At 43.5% G+C, this 15,352-nt stretch overlaps 1 pseudogene; it reads left to right on the forward strand.

Annotated features, from left to right (window-relative positions):
- Positions 1-5,096: 5,096 nt before the first annotated feature.
- On the forward strand, positions 5,097-5,449 carry LOC147445655 (large ribosomal subunit protein uL29 pseudogene; annotated as a pseudogene).
- The last annotated feature ends 9,903 nt before the right edge of the window (positions 5,450-15,352 follow it).

Consider the following 15,352-nt stretch of genomic DNA (forward strand, 5'->3'; position numbering starts at 1 on the left):
AAACAAGATCCGGCTAATTCCAACCACACCCAAGATCAAGCAGAAGGTATAAAGTCTGGCTATAACCAGTTAGATCAGACTAGATCATCAAGTATTAACTCCATTTTTTTTTCCTTTTCTGCAAATTGAATGTATCATAAACAACTGAAACTATTAGAATTTGGCAGCATAACCAGTACACCACATTTCAGTAACCGTAGAATTGATGCCACTTTTATGTCAAGCAACCAAAAAACTAGAGTGAGTGTATGTAACCAGTACCAGGCAAAAAGAAACCCTCTATTGATGTGTACTAATCAGTGCCGAGGTTTATCAAACCATTTTCTTTTTGCTAAGGAAAATCCCAAAAGTACACATCTGCTACAGAATGTATATATTCCATGGCAGCGTAACCAGCATCACCACCAAGCATTCAGCCTTATACTCACCATCAGTATCAAAAAACCAAAACAGTAACCATATGTATGACAGATTTGATGTCATTTTCTATCACAAAAGATTAAGTATGTATGCAGTCAGTACCAGGAAAGAAGCCAAAAAAACCCTTTACTGATGTGTAAAAAATTGTACCCAGTTTCTCATTTCATATTCCTTTGCTAACGAAAAATCCCAAATGAACAGTTCTTCCAATAGTCTAAATGTTGAAAAATCTTGTTTATACTCAGACAACAGAGCATGGATTTTATTTTAAGCTTTGAGATAAAAAACTTGTGAGCATACGCAATCCCAAGTATTTCTCCAAGTTGCCAAGGGAGGCCAAGCCTAAGTGAAGGGAAGAACCCCTCACCTTTTATGGTGGAAGAGGCGGGGAAGACCTCCAAAAAAAATAATCACTTGTGGCGGTGCCGCGGCAGCCTAGCATAGATCATTCTCATGAGTGTAAGAGGTTTTCCACGTAAAACTCATTCAATGAGAGGGAGGCAAAGAATCTGTGGCAAGCAACCCTTCATTACGCGAGGTCATTAGAGCAAAGTCGTGCTGCACTATGAGTGCCGCGACAGTGTGATAAAAACCTAGTAAAACCAATCAAATCCGAAGCCGCCCAGGTAAGAGGCCAAAGAATGGGCTTTAACTAAAACCAGGTAAGAGATAAATTAGGGGTTGCACCCACAAGGTAGCCCAAACGTGATGTTGGAGGTTTTTGGGTAAGAATAATTATTTTTAAATTTATGGTGAATAGCTCTAATTCAACCAATGTGATCCACATAAAAAAGCTAGCAGTAAAGCACAAGGTAATCTCCCATAAGGTAGCAACTCAATTTTTCAACTTGAGCTCATAAAGTTGGATGTTACAATGATTCAAAGTATAGTCAACAACTCCCTCCAGCTGAGGTGCTAGAGCCACCCCCACAACCCTATAGCAAAAGAAAGCAGTATTTTAGCATGTAAAGCATAAGGTAAAACTCCCCTAAGGCCACAACTCAAAACTAGTTTGAATGTAACAGGTTGGATGTCATATTTGGTAGCCAGAAATAGTGATTCACGACATAATCCGAGCCCCATAGATGCTATCAAGGTCAGATGTTGTGAACAAGTGTGTGTGTGTGCACGCGCGCATCATACACACACACCTTCCGCTTCGCTCGATCTCCCACTGTTGAGGCTTAATGCTCACAACTTCAATTCCTTCCAACCTTCAAGATGCTTGATCTTGTTGTTTAATTTCAAGTGCTATATTGTGAGCGCTCCTACTGCACACAACTACCTTCAAGTTTCCTGGCCTTCAAATTTGCCGCTTCTTTTGCACTCCCAATGTTTGGTGCCCAATTCCCCACAAACTTGTTGCCTGATGCTCATGGTGCCCATTTCTGTAGTGCTGTAGAGGCACGCTCACCCCATGAGATCGTCCATCAGCTCTGATACCAGTTGAAGAGTGCACTGTGTGGAATGCGTGTGTATGGGGTGTGGTGTGTGCGTGCGGGAAGGGGAGAAGGAGAGAGTGCAAGGTGTTGTGTGGGTGGAGCAAGTCTCATGAGTGAGTTGCCCCTTATTCTTTGTATATGTACAAGAATAAGGTCACTGGGCGACCGAACACTGGATGTCGGCTCGGGCAAAGGCACAATGCCTTTACCCCAACAAGAGCCATAAGAACTGTAAGAACTAGGCTTAGAAACTTACTCCCAAGCTGGTGGCTCCACATCCCCCTCTGAAGGGAGAACACCCAAACCATGGATATATGTCATAACTATCAAAAAGTCTCTACTGTGTAACTGGATCACCCAAGGTAGGTGAATCCAATAGGAAAATATACTTGTGGATCGTGGAACCCAAATCTGGGAGAACCAAGAAGAACATTTGCCCATCTGCAAAGAATGCCATATCTAACTTTAATTGGTGCCTAGTCCGAGAAGGACCACTATCCACATGTACAAAACAACATGCCGGTCTAAGGATAAGGGAAGTAGGTGTGTCCTAAATGGTATAATCTCTAGGGATCAATTTGGAAGACGGGGCATATGAACAACTGCTTGGATGCACTAGGAAGAGCAACCATCACAACACAAATCAAAAGTTGAGGCAACCACCAAAATGGCTAAAGAAGGACATCTACCAAGCACTGTGGACAAGAAATGGGCACAAGGAAACCAAGGACTAGAAGACATCGTGCATGGTGCTACGTTGAATGGAGCACCAAAAGTCAACTAAAGATAATAACCTAGAAGTAAAAGAGAAGTATCCTCAAAAGTACGCTATGAGGTAACAACTAACTCAACCCCACATTGGATTAAAGCAAACGCAAACAATGCCATTGAAAGCTCCAAAGCTAAGTTGAGAGCTCCCCCCAAAATAAAAAGCCCCCTTATCGCTCAATCCTGGGAAAAGAGAATAAGTACCACCAAAAATAAAATTGAGACAACCTGGAGTGAAGCCGCTTCCTATATAGCTGAATAGCAAAACCTAAATCTCATGAAACTTTTGAGACTCAAAGAGAATCACACCATTGGTAAACTTGAGCTACGAAGAATAGGAAGACCTGAAAGATCGTCATCTAAGGATCATGTTTGCCAAAGAAGTTGTCACTGTCTAGCAAGATCAAACCAAAATGTCTGTCACCTCTCTACATCTGCCACGATCAAACCTACAAGGACAATCCAATAAAATATTCCAAACTACATACACACTCGGAAGAGCACATATACTCCCATTGTTGTGCGTTGCTTCCTTAAAATCTTCACCAAAATTGTCCTTTCTACTTGTGCTAAGGAGAAGATACCCACAATTGAACTGTGCAATCAATATTGAACACATAACATGACACCAGTACTCAAAGGAAGAGTAAGGGGGAAATGGCTCAAGGAACAAGCCCATGGAGAACGCTAGGACTGATCTATAACATGCCAAAAAGATGGGCAAAAAATTGCAAGAAAAGAACTTGCTATATTTCCAGTTGTGGCGAGATTTGCACCTAAAGGACTGCTCCCAAAGTTAGATCTCTTCAAAGGATCTACGGAAGAAGCATCCAAATGTTTCTCACTGCGGAAGTAGGAACTAGATGTTCCCACTAACTGTCAACACTACGTGGAAACCTACCATCCAAAGGATATCAACAAATGTGTTGTCAAACATCAAGAAAAATTCCCATAAAAGGTTGCAAACCAGTCCCAAAATTGGTGTTGACAAGCTCAAAAAAAAAAAAAGTAAACCTATCCCACAACTGGTATTGACAAGCTCACAAAAGGGTGAATGAATGACCGAATCTGTAGGGACACGCCACCACCGCGAAAGGAGAGAACATGGGGAAAGGAGAAAGGAGAAGTCCACACTCCATCACAACCTCCTTCATCTATTGTCATTGTCGGCTAACAGTTTGTGGCACCACATGCTCCACCTCTAAACCTCAAACAAAGAAGTCAGATGATAAAAAGGAAGTGGTACTAGAGATCGAAGTATCCCACTCTGTGTGTCAAAGCCAACTCCAACACATGCACAGGAGAAGTCCACACTCCATCAAAACCTCCTTCATCTATTGTCATTGGCGGCTAACAATTTGTGGCACCACATGCTCCACCTCTAAACCTCAAACAAAGAAGTCAGATGATAAAAAGGAACTGGTCATAGAGATAGAATTATGTCGTTCTAACTATCAAAGACAACTCCAACGCATGCATTGAAACATACACTTGAACTGCCGCATACTGGATGAACAAGAGTCAATTGAAGCCAGAATTGAAACGTCCATCCTTAGATGGACAATGAAAAATCAAAGAACATCCTCTACTTCTAGAAGGAAAGTGATCCCGCTCTGTCATTTATAATGCATAATATGGTACAAAACGGCAACTAAATCATCAACCTGCTACCCAACGAAGAGGAAGCTCCGTCAACAATTCCAAAAAAGACATGCATTTGCAAAAGGCACATCAAATCTGTCAATTCATCTCCTCAAAGAAAAGACAGCCATAGAAACATGCTCCATAAGTGATCAACAATATCACACTACTGTCCAAACACTTCTCTCTGAAGAAGAAGCTGGTAATGAATAGCTCCCCCTCTGGATCCAGCAGCCACATGCTTGCTCCCCTTACGGGAAGGCACGACAACATGACTCCACCTCACTGCTACAACATTTTGAAACCTCCATTGGGATCCCCTTGGTGAAGAGTTGTCGCATTGTCGGGATAACCAAGCGTAAAGACAGGGAAGTCGTAGACGAGGATCTAAGGCCTCCACATCCCCAAATCTACCCCAAATTTGGAGGAAAAAAACAAGAAAAAATAGCAAGCTTCTTCTCTCTCAATCCAGTCCAAAACGGCACTGAATCAGCCAAATCCAAGCATCCAAGGTGGTCGTGTCACTAAGGGCTCTGATACCATTCCAAAGGTGGCAGCATGATACCATGTCAAACAAGGCAATGGAAGATGCAATGAAGACAAGAACTGGCTCGTGATTTGGTGGATTTCTCAATTTCGATCTAGAACACATGTAATGCCGCACATATGAACAAGGCACCTATGAAGAAGAGAGATCATTGAGGTAGAGAGAGACAACATATCTAAGAATGAGAGAGATGAGAGAAAGAGAGAGAGAGAGAGTTTCTCTTACGAAATCTTGCCTTCGTCAACAACAAACCTTTGCAACTCGCGGTATCTATAGAGATGGCCAAGATCAAGGTGCATGAGTTGCAAGCTAAGAGCAAGGGGGAACAATAGAATTAGCCCAAGGACCTAAAAGCAGAGCTTGCCCTGTTGAGAGTATCCAAGGTGATTGGAGGAGCACCCAACAAGCTATCTAAAATCAAGGTAGTCAGGTTGTCAATAGCGCAAGTGCTAATAATACTTTCACAAAATCAGAATGTAGCTCTTCGCACTGCCTACAAGAATAAGCGGTTGCCATTGAACATGTGCCCCAAGAAGACCCGTGCCATTCGGCGGCGCGACTGACCAAACAACAAGCTGATATAAGAACATTGAAGCAAAAGAGGAAAGAGACCTTAAGAAGAAAGGCTTAATGAGGTTATTTTGTGCGGAATATTTTTTCTGATACTAGCCAAGAGAGAATGGTTAGGGTTTTGTAATACAGACAGCTGATTTAGGCTTATTTCAACATTGGGTCAAAAGAGAGAGAGAGAGAGAGAGATCGATTGAGCAGGTCTTGTTGATCCTCAGCCGGTTCCAATGGCTGATTCCTCTGGACGACTGCTGCCTGCAGGTGCGATTTGGTGTGGTCGGGCCCTACCCGGTTCCTCTTCCTCGGTAGTCCTTGATTGTAGACATAATTTCTTATCTTTAAGGCGAGCTACTTCAATTGTTACCTCATACGTAGTAGGAAACCTTCCCTTCACCTTCTCCTTAAGAATTGGCCATAAACCAGCCACAAATGGGTCTTTCTTTAGGAAATCGGGTGCCCGTTTACCCTCCCTCAGCAATGCAACCCATCGTCCCCATAGATCCACGAAATTCAACTCGTATGCTGCATATTCAACCATACTTCCTTGCTTTAACTCTATCAGCAATTGCCACAAGTTCTTCAATGTGGTGCCTTCTCCAAAGTGCCTTAGAAATGCTGCTCTTAGCAGGTTCCACCTCTCCTTGGTGGCTTGCACCAAGGCATTGTACCATGATCTTGATTCCACTTTCATTAACAGTGGAAAAATACACAAACACGAAGCATCGTCATCCCTTCCAGAGACGACACATGCTATTTCAAGATTATCTAGGAAATTCGAAGCTTCTTCCCCCACCTTACCCGTGAAGGTTGGGAAGGAAACATTTTCCATTGCAAAACAAGATTTTCAAACTCTTCTTTTTTTATAAACACGAGTAACTTAGCGGCTTTCTTACAAGGTTGGGTGGATAGATCTAAAAACAGGATGCCCCAGAACACCCTGTAGGCAACACCGAGGGCTGCGTTAGTGGCAGGGGCAGGCCCATTCGCTCTTAGTTGGTAGTCCATTCAACTTTGTCACAGCATCGTCATTACAGAAGGCTGCGTTAGTGGCAAGGGAAGGTCCACTTTAAGAGGTCCTTAGACCTTGTTCACACAGTCATGATGTCAAATGGTACTCCAATCTCTCGCACAAGTAGTTTTCTTGCAGTGGTAGCAACTACACCAAGGAAGGACTCTGCCGCTCGACAAGAAGCAAGAATTACAGATCTGGAGGCTAAGGTGCAAGAACTCATCAAGGAGAACGTGAAGTTAAAGGAGCGCTTGCATAAACTCAAGGATGGGAAAGAAGTAGAGAGACAAAATTTGCTTTCAAAAGCAAAGGAAGTCGAATCCTCCTTCCTTGAGAGTGTCATGGAGGTACAAAAGAAAGCTCATGAGGCAACACAGAAAAAGATCGATACCAAGATACAAGCGGCCCTACAAGAGTGTCGACTACAAGAATCTCTTGGCCTCAAGGTCAAGATTGGGGGGCTGAGGAGGACACCCTCGAAGAAGCAATCACCAAACTTAATGACATTCTTCAACCAGTTCAGATCAAACCCAAAACTGTTTCTTGGATCAACGACACACATAAGCATGTGCCACCCAAGCAATGTATCCTCACTTTCAAGGACAAAGAGGAGCGGATCAATTTGCTATGCCAGTCCCAACTCTTGAAGGGAACAAAGTTGTGGATTGCTGAAGAATTAACCACGACGCAACTCAAGATGAAAACAAGTGAACTCAAAAGGATGCATGAAGCCCGCAAGCAAGGTAAACGGGCAATCTCTCGAGGCGGTAAAGCCATCATCTACGAATTTCGAACTCCCAAACCGGATATCCCCTCACCTGAGCCCCCATAGGTTTTTGTTCTTTTGTTCTACCCTTTTGATGGACCCTCAATCGTTAACTGATATGTATCAAATGTCTTCACATATTTGGAGTGATTGCTATGTTCTATTTTTGGTCCCATGGGTCATATCTGACCTCCGTGGACGATAATTCAATCTATCTATCTCTCTCTCTCCCTGTTGTAGCCAACGACAAGCAACGAGAGTAGTCATATGGTAAGTGCAGGCCTTGTTGCCTCGCATTGACAGCCTATGGAATTATGTGAGACATCAAAGGAGAAGCAACAAAACTCGGGCGGAATCTGGTATAGGAGGCTCTAGAGAGAGAGAGAGAGAGAGAGAGAGAGAGAGAGAGAGAGAGAGAGAGAGAGAGAGAGAGAGAGAGAGAGAGGTTGATACCTCATCGGCAAGCACAAGCCAGATGGCTACGGTGGCGGTTTTGCAGGGCAGGCTGGAAGAACGGGAGATGGAGAAGAGTCATGTGCAGAAGCACTTCCATTCGCAGGGGAAGATGGCAAGAATAGAGTAGCAAGGTGAGGCTAATGGTGGACAGTGAGACTTGGGTGCAAATGCAGGCCTGGGCACTGTGGACAATGGCTAAGGCGAGGGTTGTGAGGGCACAACAACCGAGGTAAGGATAAGGAGCAAGGGGTTATGGCGAAGGTGATGGTGAGAGGGAGGGGAGAGAGAGCTTGCGGGCGGGAGGGAAATAAAGGAATCTTGAGACTAGTGGAATTTCATTTTGTTGTTGCTGTAGACAACGTAGGATGAGCGAAATCAGATCCCCCCCCCCCCCCCCCCCCCCAACACACACACATCGAGATGCCCCCACCCCAAACCTTCTAGCCTTAGCCTTAGGCCCTGCTGCTGCGAGCAACAAGCCTTCGTCTCAGTGCCACCCTGCACAACCTCCTCGTCCTGCACCGGCACGAACTCACTCCCTGCTGCCCCATGCCCTGCTCGAGAGAGAGAGAGAGAGAGAGAGAGAGAGAGAGAGAGAGAGAGAGTAAGACCCAGGAGCTGCTTCATAAAGATTCTCCGCCCAACCCCCCATTATATAGCCCTTGGCCATTGAATAGAATCTCCCTGTCCGCCTTTAGTAGCCGGCCCTCGGCCCTTGGCCCGAGTCACCTGGGTTTGCCCTTGGCATTACATTACTCCCCCCTTGGAGAAGCGTTTTCATCCTCGAAAACACAAGTGTAATAGCTTCGTAATAACACTGATGTTTTCTTGATTGACATCCCATACATGGGCCAGTTGTCCTTATGACCGATAATTGGTGCAGTGAGGAGGTTCAATGAAATTGAGTTACCATTTCGACACAAGTGGTCGCAAAAGAACAACAATGTTCAAAATCAAGATGTTGCTCTTGGTTTATAACTAACTTGAGTACTTTAAAGGAGTCACCACAACTAAAAGGTGTCTGAAGAAATAACCAATTTGCAAACTTTCTGAAGAGACTGAAAAAATGCAAGAAAACCTTGGCGCAGCTGTCCATGAAGTTGTGAGCCAGATTTCCAACTCGTGTGAGTATCTTGGAAAGCTCATATCTACTGAGGGACATAATAGGGAGTGTCCTCATGTCACACTTCTGAACATTTTGGAACACACATAACTACATATTCACCCCTAATGAAGGTTACATGCCAACATGCTTTGTCAGCCCACCTACTTAAGTCCTTGACTTATAACTATTGAATCGGTATCCAACCCCACCACAACAGGTGTTCAAAGCTGAAAACCTAAGCAAATTCTAGAATAGGGAGAGAATCGCCCATTCAAAATGCTTTCTGCTAACGTATGCCCTTAGCAGATCCTTTAGCACTGGAAAAATACTTGTAAGCTGCCCAGCCAACGCGGGATGAATAGCAACAGTAAGAGTGAGGTACTTTCCCCCAACCACTTACAGACAGTCTTCCACGATTGACGATAAACTATGACTCAACCATTGAGTATCTAGCCATATACTTGACATGGAAGGCAGACTACCAACTAGGTTGAAAGCAGGTTGGAGTGGAGTAAGCTCATAGAGTTTAGCCCATCCAACCACAGACACCCATCCTGAGCCATTTTGTATGGTAGGGTATAAACTCATAATAAATATGCTAGAAAAGTTGCACTTGAAGTACAAAAAAAAAAGCAAAAACAAGAAAGTCCATGAATTTGCAGGCTGCTCCGAACAAATTTGTGTTAAACACTAGGGCCAATAACATCTAGTGTGCATGCATTTAACACAAACAAATCTGAACCGCAATTCCATGAGGAGACTTTCCACGGTACGTACGTGAAAGCCTTGCAACAAGAGTTGGACCATAACAAAATGTGAAAGCTCAATCACACCTAGGTACCAACCATGAGACATTCTCATGAACGTAGCATACTTGGCTATATGTAGAAACGGCCCTCCGTTAAGGTGGCTTCATAGTACTTGTAATCGTAACAAGTCTGTACTTAGTACCAAACAATTTCTGGCCACTGAAATTGTTCCTGATACGGTGTGCTCCAAATGGTCTAATAAACGGATGCGACCAGCACGTAGGGACTTTGTCGCGACACATCATTAGGAATTAGGTGCCAGTGTCAGTCCCAAAGACTCATATTCGCCACATGTGGAATATGTCTCAAGTAAGGATGGCAGAGAAAGCGACATCCATCAAACACAAATTATGCTTGTGTATGGAGGTAACTATGAACTCTCCCCGACGCGAGTGAGAGGGACCCTCATTATCATTGCTCCACACTGGCTGAACCAAACTCCTTGAGTTCCTAAACCATGTTGTATCCCATGTGACAACATGTGCCAAACAGAACCATACCATGTAGGTTTATAATTGTTTCAACAAGAATCAAACCCATCATGGTATCTTGAGGAACAAGGAAGAGAGAAAATAACACTATTTTCTCAAAATGTTGTGATCTTACATGACCTTGTCATGTGGCTAAAGAGCAAGCTGGATGAAAGCCTTCTAGCTCAAACAATAGTTGTACAGAACTTGATCAAACGTAATTGGAAAGGAAAAGAAACCAAAAAAAAAAACATATGCTTACAATGAGGTGGAAAATTACCTGATACTTTTCCGGAAGTCAGTATATCCCTCAACTTCTAAGCGTACCATATTAAAATTGCTTTGACCTGCTAATCACTAAAATCAGAGATTAGTGAAGATAAAAAAATGAAACTTCTAACCGTGGGTGTTGCCTTGGCAATCCAAACCCCTGGGTATAGCTTGCAAAACCAACCCCCTTGGTGAAAGACTGGAAAGAATCTTTTGACTATCCCTTGGCAGATAGTGTTTCTTGAAAAACAAAGTGTGAAGGTGTCCAAAAATGACAATAAACGCGTATTGTGTGATTTAGTAATCACATATGTGGTCATACCACAAAACTGTGCTCCTATATGCACTTCTAGTGCTATAGAAAAAACGGGAGATCCACGCAGGGCGGAGCCCCTAGCTCTTATGGAAAACCATGCTATTGGAAATGCTTGCCGCATCTATAAGCCGTGCTATAGATCAGTGTATGGGAGTGTGAGCTTATCAAAACTCACCTCAGTCATCGCACCAAAACTTGTAGTGCTTACAAATTACCCATATGTAATGACAAGACTCTTGTTTGGTAGTTAACATCGATGTGGAGTCCACAGGGTAGATCTGTTCAAGCTGGAGAACAATCACCCATGCCAACAATTTGAAGTCGCGAAGCGGAGCGTGGATCAACTCACACACACACAGATACACAGAGAGCTTACACAATACGTAGAGAATCGTTTGAAGGGTTATCTCCCAAACCTTATTATCCACAAAAGTATAAGTGAGTATATACAAAGAGTTAGTGATAAGTGAGTTAGGCGGGCGGGCGGCCATATCCGTATAAGAGGCCACTTGGGCTTTAATCCCAACAACCTCCCACTTAAATTCCAATGTGGCACTTTAAGTAACTGTAAATCTATGAACATAAATGTACAAAGATTTACATGGCTACCATCTATCCAATGCCCAATAACTCACGACAATGCACAAAGCCCTCTCCTGGAAGTCCCTTTGTGAGTAGATCAGCAGGATTGTCCTTGGTGTGGATCTTCAGCAGTTGTATCTGCTTCTCTTCAAGTACTTCCCTAATGAAGTGATATTTCACATCAATATGCTTAGTCTTCGAATGGAACACTGGATTCTTTGCCAATTGTATAGCACTTTGACTATCGCAATATAACTCTGGCATATCTACTTTGATTCCCAAGTCTGCTACCAATCTACCAAGCCAAATAGCTTCTTTAAATGCCTCATTTGCTGCAACATACTCAGCTTCTGTAGTAGACTGCGTAACACAATCTTGTAATCGAGATCGCCATGATATGGTACCTCCAGCCAATGTAAAGACATAGCCTGATGTAGATCTCCTCTTATCCAAGTCTCCTACATAATCTGAGTCAGTGTATCCTCTGACACTCAAATCCTGACTACCATAGCATATGCGCATACTCTTTGTATGTTTTAAGTATCTCATGATACCTTTCACTGCCTCCCAATGTTTCTTGCCGGGATTTGACATATATCTGCTAACCACTCCCACAGCAAATATCCGGACGTGTAGCAATCATTGCATACATCAAACTACCCACTCTAGACGCATATGGAATCTTATCCATTTCAGCCTTTTCTTCCTCAAACACAGGACAATCTTGTTTGCTAAGTTTCACATATGGTGGCAATGGAACACTCAATGCCTTTCCCTTCTCCATATTGAAACATTGCAAAACCTTGTCAATATACTCTGTTTGAGATAACCAAATCAACTTCTTTGATTTGTCTCTCTCAATGCGCATACCAAGTATATGACTTGCCTCACCCATGTCTTTCATGTCAAATGATTTTTCCATCTTTGACTTCAAAGCTGAAATTTCTTCCAAGTGTTTGCCAGCAATCAACATGTCGTCCACATACAAAATAAGGATCAGCCAACTGCCATCCTTAGCCTTCTTTGTATATAGACAGTGATCGAACTCACTACATTTGTAGCCTTGAGAAAGCATAAACTGGTGGAACTTATGGTACCATGCCCTCGGTCTCCTGTCTCCTGTCTGGGCGATGACAGAACCTGTATCTGTCTCAAGACTGAACCCTGAACAATGCCTCAATGGCCTGACGCATAAGATGCAATCCAGTGTCTACACAAAGTCATACATCCTATGGGATAAAAGTCGTCGAAGAGGATGCGTGTAGAGGGAACTCCAGCAACCTAATCCACCTCACACTGGGTAACCCAGCCCCCAGTGCTTGGCTTCAAAAAACCTCACACACGACCCTCACAGATGGCTCAACAAACTGCCCAGAACTAGCATACATCCTACAATAGACCAATCATTGTCCTATGACCGCTGCGGCGGTCTGTCTGCTAGCGTGACTCACAACTAGCAAACCCACAATCACAATACATCAATCCGCAATACATGCCAGTGGTGTCAAGCCGTCGTATAGCCACACCTCCCCTGGAACCTGGCAAGCACAAGAAGTAGCAATGCAGACTGCAATATATATATATGATGATATATATGTGTACCTGGTCTATAGATGATGCTTTGAAGACGAATGAGTGATGTATGTCGATGCCGATATTGATGCCGACCACCTCCTGCTTGCCAATCTACACAAGACGGGTTTCTTTGCGGCTGAAACCTATCTTCTGATGTAGTGCTTAGAATGAAATTCTGAGGGCATAAACGGCTTCGAAAGGGGGGTAAAATCCCAGCTCACCTATTGGAAATGCTCCCAGAACGCCGAGTGTGAATTTCCAAGCTTCGGATCCAGAATTTGCATGAAAAGTGCGCGCGCGCGATTACGCAAATACGCACTGAACCAAGCTCTGATACCAATTGAAGTCGCGGAGCGGAGCGTGGATCAACTCACACACACACACACACACAGATACACAGAGAGCTTACATAGTACGCAGAAAATCGTTTGAAGGGTTATCTCCCAAACCTTATTATCCACAAAAGTATAAGTGAGTATATACAAAGAGTTAGTGATAAGTGAGTTAGGCGGGCGGGCGGCCATATCGATATAAGAGGCCACTTGGGCTTTAATCCCAACACAATTGGGTCTTACCCGAGATCTGATAATGACTCTTAGCCAGCCTGTGTGACTCCGAGCCCTTTGGAAACTAGTGTTCAATCGACAAACCGATGAAGACTAACTTGGATGGCGTCTTTCCCAAGTTCTAGCTGAGAGTTAGAGCACCTTGGCTCAGGCTGACTCACAAGCAAAACATATTCATTATTCCTTGAGAGAAATAAGAAAGAGAGAGAAGGAGAGCATGCCGGGCTGAGGAACTTTCCTTAAATTGGTATGACGTGTATTGTATAGTTGGTGCCCATGCTCGTGTGCATCTTATGCCTAGCCTGTAGCTTATCCTATAAGCATGCAACAATCTACTTGATGATGCTCTCATCAAGAGAGGTAACCAAAATCATATCGGGGACCGTCCTATTGTGTAGGGGGTGAGGAGAACTTAAATATGGCACTTTGCCTATGAAATAAGGCCTAAATTTAGGTTCCTTTTAGTGTTGGTATGCGATGACAGCAACCAAAAAGCAAATTATGGGAAACAATTCATAACTAATATTGTCCTTGACAGAGTGACTGTGTGAGAGCGGAAACATACTTTAAACCACCTAGGTAGCATGCCTTGCATACAAAAGTGGAAGCCTTTGGCTACCGTGACAACCGCAAATGTAAAAGTCAACACCATAAGTGCCTTGCATCGGCTAGACTGGTAGGGATTCGGTGAGATGATATCCCGATTAATGTAGGTGCCCCAAACTTGGTTGCCACTGCTCTTAACGCCAAGTCAATCGTAGCATGAATTAGAAGACTTGCTTCACATGAAATTGGCCAAGCATTTGGCTTTGCATAATAAACAATACCGTCCAAAGTAAATTCAAAACGTAAAATTGTGGGACACGTGTATCATATACACCCTCTTGTGTCGTAAAAACCTGCACACATCTTGGCAAGTTTCCATCAAGTATGTATGTTCATAGCATATTCCCAATGGGCGAAGTCTGTTGTTGGCATGATACATCTCAGTAGCCCCACTTTGTATGCTACCAGTGTTCATATCTACAGATACTCTTGCTCACAGACAGATTTTACAGCAAAGGAAAACTGGTCCTGCCAAGCATTCAGAGAAAATTGGCCTTGCCGAAGCGTACAACAGCCCAAGAAACCTTTGTCTTACCGATGTACTTGATCAACCTATGATAGAGTCGTGCTCTTTACTGACTATGGCAGAAATGCCCAACTGGAATCTGTCTGACTCATAGCCGTGGATTCCAATAGACAATGAAATCCCTTGGTTTGATGCAAACTAGCATTAATTGAAAGACCATCCATATATACTCACAAAGTGTCAACAAGTCTGTATGCTTATAGCATATCACCAACTTGGAAAGCCACTATGGGAGATACATAGAACGGAAGTCTTCGCAGGATAGCTCAAAGAGGATATATCAAAGGGATATGGACCAGCAAAATCTATGGTCCAATCAACTTATGACCTTTCTATAAATCAATGCAAGCCTTGCTTGCCTTAAATTTTGTGCAAACTAAAAAATAATAGTGCATTTTGGCATGTATAACCCCAATTTTGCCAACCGGTGCAAAGTGAAGCCTTGCTTGACCGTTGTCTGCACACCAAGTTTTAGTCGTTGCTAACACTCAAATTGCACAATCATGTAAGAAACTTCTATGTCAGTACACACACCTAGTGCATGCTATAGAGAACAAGCACATGCTTATTAAGAAAGCAACTGCATACCTCATCAAATACTATTGTTGAATGGCCTTGCCATCGTACTAATCGAAATGAAGAAGAAAACCAAAAAATTGTGTCAGAATGCCTTGCCTTGCATGACCGGTGCATGTGGGCTTGGTAGTGTTTATCACCCTTGCATGGTCTTGATGTAGCCATGCTTGAGGTCGTCCTTCATGTACTGCGGCGTATTGTTTGCGGGTTTCGAGTTCCAATCACCTGCTGCTCATAGCCTGCATCGATTCGAGTTCCAATCGACAGCTGCTCATAGCCAACATTGATTCACATGTGAATTCACGGCCGCTCAATGTGCCTTGCATGATGGG

The sequence above is a fragment of the Adiantum capillus-veneris genome, chromosome 12 (assembly GCF_014529385.1).
Source record: "Adiantum capillus-veneris isolate H3 chromosome 12, ASM1452938v2, whole genome shotgun sequence".
Taxonomy (NCBI): domain Eukaryota; kingdom Viridiplantae; phylum Streptophyta; class Polypodiopsida; order Polypodiales; family Pteridaceae; genus Adiantum; species Adiantum capillus-veneris.